Source organism: Leuciscus leuciscus, assembly GCF_965113295.1.
Source record: "Leuciscus leuciscus genome assembly, chromosome: 17".
NCBI classification, from domain to species: Eukaryota; Metazoa; Chordata; class Actinopteri; order Cypriniformes; family Leuciscidae; genus Leuciscus; species Leuciscus leuciscus.
The window spans coordinates 36,597,239-36,602,726 of record NC_138741.1 but is presented as its reverse complement, the minus strand read 5'-3'; positions in this window follow the sequence as shown (position 1 = coordinate 36,602,726).

Genomic DNA, 5,488 nt, shown 5'->3' with positions numbered 1-5,488 from the left:
TAAACAGCGCATCTCTGCGTTCATTCATTCACACAGAAACGCGATTTACTTGAGAATGAAAAAAAAAACTTACTACATTATTCCATCCGTTGCTCCTCGAAATACCAGCACTTCTGAGGTAAGTTTTCCATTATTATTATTCCTCACAGCGCTGCGAGACAGTGTAGACAACTACACTTATCTGAATAAACTTGATGTGTTTTCTCGAGCTGATATGTGGGCGTTCACAGTTTGTATGGGATCGTCTCAGTCATTTGCGTTTGAATAGCGCGCGCTCTCCGTGGGCGGGGCCGATTATAACGTAATGAGATGAGATGAGCTCGACTGGAATCGCTCTCTTTTAATACAGATTTCACAAGATTAGAATATTTGTTTTTTTATATAAATTACTTCATTTAAAAGAAGAAAATTCAAGCTTCATGCCTGTGTGTCTGTATGCCTGTTTGACTGAGTATTCGCTCAGTTATTGTTAATTTTCGGACGCGTTTCAGAATGGACTTCACTGGCAGAGAGAAGGCAGAACTCGCTTCGTGTTTATTTTTCTTTATTTGGCAAAAAGCACAACACTTTGTTTTTATTGTGAGTATACACAAAAATAATACACATTTAACAGAATCGATTGATGTATGAAACTCCTATGGAAAATCAAAGTCAACAGAGTATTTATGAGTTTCTTTTACATTGACAAAAAAAAAGCGAGCTGGTATCGCCGGCGATACCGTAGACCTCAGGGGGTTAAGTTAGCTGCCATCACACCAGTCCCTAAAAAGACTGGCTGTGATGTGGAGGATTTGTCTAACTATAGGCCTATTGCCCATCTACCTTTCCTAGCTAAGGTTTTGGAACGAGTTGTAGTTGGCCAGCTACAGCAATACCTGTCCAACAACAATCTCCTAGAACCGTTTCAGTCCGGATTTAGATCAGGCCATAGTACTGAGACTGCTCTCGTCCGGGTTGTAAATGATCTTCTCATCTCTGCGGATATGGGTGCCTGTAGTATTTTAGTATTGTTGGACATCACGGCTGCTTTTGATACAATATCTCATGCTGTCCTTCTTGAAAGACTGTCTGTATGGCTAGGAATCTCTGGTACTGCTTTTGAATGGTTTACATCTTATCTTACAAATCGTTTCCAGTTTGTGTCTTTGGGGGAAAACAAATCTTTACCAACACTAGTTCAGCAGGGTGTCCCACAAGGGTCTGTGCTGGGTCCCATCTTATTTAGCATCTATATGTTGCCTCTGGGTGACATCATTCGTAAGTTTGGGTTAGGTTTTCATTGTTATGCCGACGATACGCAGATCTATATCAGCATGCACCCTAATCCAAACCTTGCGGTTACAGCCCTTAGCACCTGCTTGGATGAGATAAAAGTCTGGATGTATGACAATTTTCTTAAGCTTAACCAGGCAAAAACAGAACTCCTTTTTGTCGGTACTCCAACATCTTTACTTAACCTTAACACTTCAGAGTTGATTACTGTCAATGACTTTGTTACTCCGTCCCTTCAAGTGCGCAATCTTGGCGTTATTTTCGACCCTGAACTTATGTTCGATGCACATATCAAAAAGGTATCAAAGACTGCATTTTTCCATCTTAGAAATATCGCTAGACTACGACCATTTCTATCGCTGCCAGATGCAGAAAGGCTTATTCATGCCTTTATTACGTCGAGGCTTGATTACTGCAATGCACTCTATTCTGGTCTCCCAAATAAATCCATAAAAAAATTACAATATATTCAAAATTCAGCCGCCCGGTTATTGACACATACAACTACTCGTCAACATATTTCCCCGGTACTCTTCGATTTGCATTGGCTGCCGATACAAGCACGTATCGAATTCAAAACATTGATTTTAACATATAAAGCTATTCATGCGACGGCCCCGGCTTATCTCTGTAGTTTAGTCACTGCTCATACTCCAGCTCGCTCTCTGCGCTCTTCCAGGTCATGCATCCTCCAGCAGCCTCGATATAAACTAAAGTCCATGGGTGGTCGAGCATTCTCGGTCTCAGCACCACGTCTATGGAACGCTCTACCACCGGAAATTAGAGACTCTCCAACATTGGATTCTTTTAAGAACTCTTTAAAGACACACCTGTTTAGAGCTGCTTACTGTAACTGAATGAGACTTTTTATTGTATTTTATTGTTGTTATTTTCTTTGTATATTGTAGCGCTTTGAGTTTAAGAAAAGCGCATTAGAAATAAAATGTATTATTATTATTATTATTATTATGCACTTGCAGGTAGGCTAGTTCCTCCATATGACAGTTATCTGACAGGGTTTATTCACTGTCCAGTGCAATGGAAACAAATGGACATTACAAAGTCTTATACTTTCTTTCCTTTGGAAAGTTAGAAAATGTCCACTTACTGCACATATTTCAGCCACCACTTTCTTGGGAACAGATACAAGTGTTGGTGTATTATGTAAAAGTGCACAAAAGAGAAAAACACAATGTCATTACAATGAACTACACTCAGGAAAAATGTGATCAATAACTCATGGCAAAATATTTTTACATGAACCTAAGTTTATCAGTTTTCACTTTCACAAGTCAAAGCAATTCATCATTACTCAAGATTTAACAGTTGAAATGACTATACAGCCTTCATTTAATGCAGCAAAATTTATTTTACAGTGTAGGCTACGAAGATATTTTTCTTGATTGCTTTTATAAACAGAAAACCATTTATTTAACAGTGCCTTTTATAAAAGAGACTATAATATAACAAAAAATTACCATTATGTAGAATATTTTTGTACTTCACTTTTATTTGTTCCCATGTTCTACTGTGGTGACTGACATTACAATGAACAAAGTAATTATGCAACTATTAAAATACAAAAATATAGGCTATTAAGTGATAAAAAACATCTAACATGGCCACTTCTTACGGATTTAAATTGTCTGCTACTTTTTGCCAGCCCTCTCTCCTGGCTTTTGCAGACTTTGAGGTGTTCCCTGGCGTTTTGATTAAACATTAAAATTCAGAATAAACTTCGACTGTACTTGCTCTGCTGAGGAGAAAAGCTGAGCCCGCTCTTTGGCCACAATGAGCAGCCAATAGCAGCGTTGCTGATCAATGTTTCTATTATCGATACATATCCCCTTTTAAACCAGCGCATGAACGCGCAATTATCTCAGATAACTCAATCCAGCGATACTAATCATATCCGGCAAGTGTGTTCGAAGAACCGAGTTAGCCAGATCATGATTAGCACGATGATATCATCTTGGATGTGTCATTTGATCTCGGATGTAATAAGCGACGTACGAAGAACGAGCCCCAGAAGTGTAGTGACAATATATGACGACTCCATGACAAGGACTAAAACAGACAGGCTATTTATACACAGAAACTAATGAGAAACAGCTGCGTGCAATGATGAGTGATGAGAACAGACAAAGGATTGTGGGAAATGCAGTTCCAGAATGAATGGTGACAGTAAGGGAGAGAGACCTCTAGTGGACACCCGGGGAAACACAAACCAGACACTGTGACAATATCGTCTTTGACCCATATTGTTATTTATACAGTATATACAGATTGGTCATAAATAAGGCGCTATATAAATAAAGATGACTGTCTTGACTTTTAAAACAAAGCAAATGTGTTACCAAAATTCTTCAAAATATCATCTTCTGTGTTCAACACAAGAAAGAAACTCATACAGGTTTGGAACATGAGGGTGAGTAAATGATGACAGTTTTAATTTTTGGGTGAACTATCCCTTTATCATTTTCTTTAATTTGGAAAAAAAAAATTCTGAACTAACCAGAGTTTAAATGCGGGCCATGTTTTATAAAGTTATATAGTTCTCCACACCAGTCTCCCAGGTGTGAGGTGTAGTCAGATTGCTTTGAGCATGTAGTTCTTCAGAGTTTGCCTGAAGCTGTTCATCTCCACATTTACTAAGAGTAGGTTCAATGAAAAACTGGTTCAAGTCTTCCTCTGAGACACGAAATCCGCATTCTCTCCCAATAAACCTTTAAGTAAAAGAGGAAAAAGTTTGGTGTGATAACTAAAGGTACAGCAATAGCCGCGTTTCCACTGTCGGGCCAGGGCCGGGCCGTGCTAGTGCGTGCCAGGGCCAGTCGCGTTTCCACTGTCACTTCCGGGGCTTACTCGGGGCCAACGGCCAGGATTTCTGGCCCGTCGATTACCTTGGGCCAGAGCGGGCCAGCTCGGGCTAGAGGAGTGGTTACGAACAGAGGCGGAGTTCACCTGAGTCGGGAGACGGCAGCGCCGGATGATTCTGTCAGCATTAAAGACTTTTGAAATAATTTAACTCGCATTCATGTTTGAATGCCTTGTGTTTGTGATGCAAAAGACTATGCGCGCTAACCATTACCAATCATAAAGGCTATCACAATCATGTTTTTATTTTATCTGTCAGTAGCCTGTCTCGTCTCTTTATACCGGACTATCATAAAATAAAGCAACTTTTTTTTCGGGAGCTTCCTCTGTTTCTCTGACGGAAAATATCTGTATTGGAGTCGAGAGAGTGCTGCTAAAGCTCCTCAGGTCATATGTAACAAGATAAATATTGTAAGTTGAGGTCCCTTTAAGTAAATCCTGCAATAATGGGATTGCGTTTCCTATTGGCTGCACCGGTGGCGCTATAGGACACTGTGTTCGAGTAATCTGCAGCAGAGCTAGAGAAAACTGCTGTAGGTGAGTCGGTTCTGTGTTTGTTCCACACTAAAAGTAAAAAATATGTAATTTCATATAAGATGTTTGACACTGTATGCAAGGATTGCTCGCAGTAGATACTGATTGATTTATAGAGCATGTTTTCTGTTTATATTTTTGAGTATTTTGATCGTTTCATGTCTGTTTGTATGCATTATACGATCTTTCTATCTGCGTCATTCTCCATGTGCTTTCTAATGAGGTGAAACGTATTTTGATTAGGTGGAGCTTGAACTGCATAACGACTGCCTGTCTTTTCTCTTTGACTGCTCTGTATGCAGGTAAATGTTTATCATAGTGTTTAAAAATGTACTCGGTTAACTTAGTTGTATTCTCTGTGTTAAGAAATATTGACATTTAAAATATTGAGTAATGTTTACTGTGATATTAAGTGCAGCAGAGCTAGAGAAAACTGCTGTAGGTGGAGCTTGAACTGCATAACGACTGCCTGTCTTTTCTCTTTGACTGCTCTGTATGCAGTATGCAGGAAAATAAAGAATCCTGATTTCATCTATATTTTGAGTGTGTGTGCTGATGAGGGGTGAGACAAACCGGGTCAGAGAGAGAAAAAAAACCAAAGGTCACATTGGTGCCGTGACTCAGGACTTCAGTCAAGGTGGTCGAAGATCATCTGAACATCGGACCGGCGGGCTTGTCTTCATTCTTCTCTACACAGGACTTTCAGCTAAGCTTTAAAGTTATCACGGGACAAAAAAAAAAAAAAAAAAAAATGAAAAGAGACTTTTGAATAGACACTTTGAAGTGATTTTATTTTATTATTGAG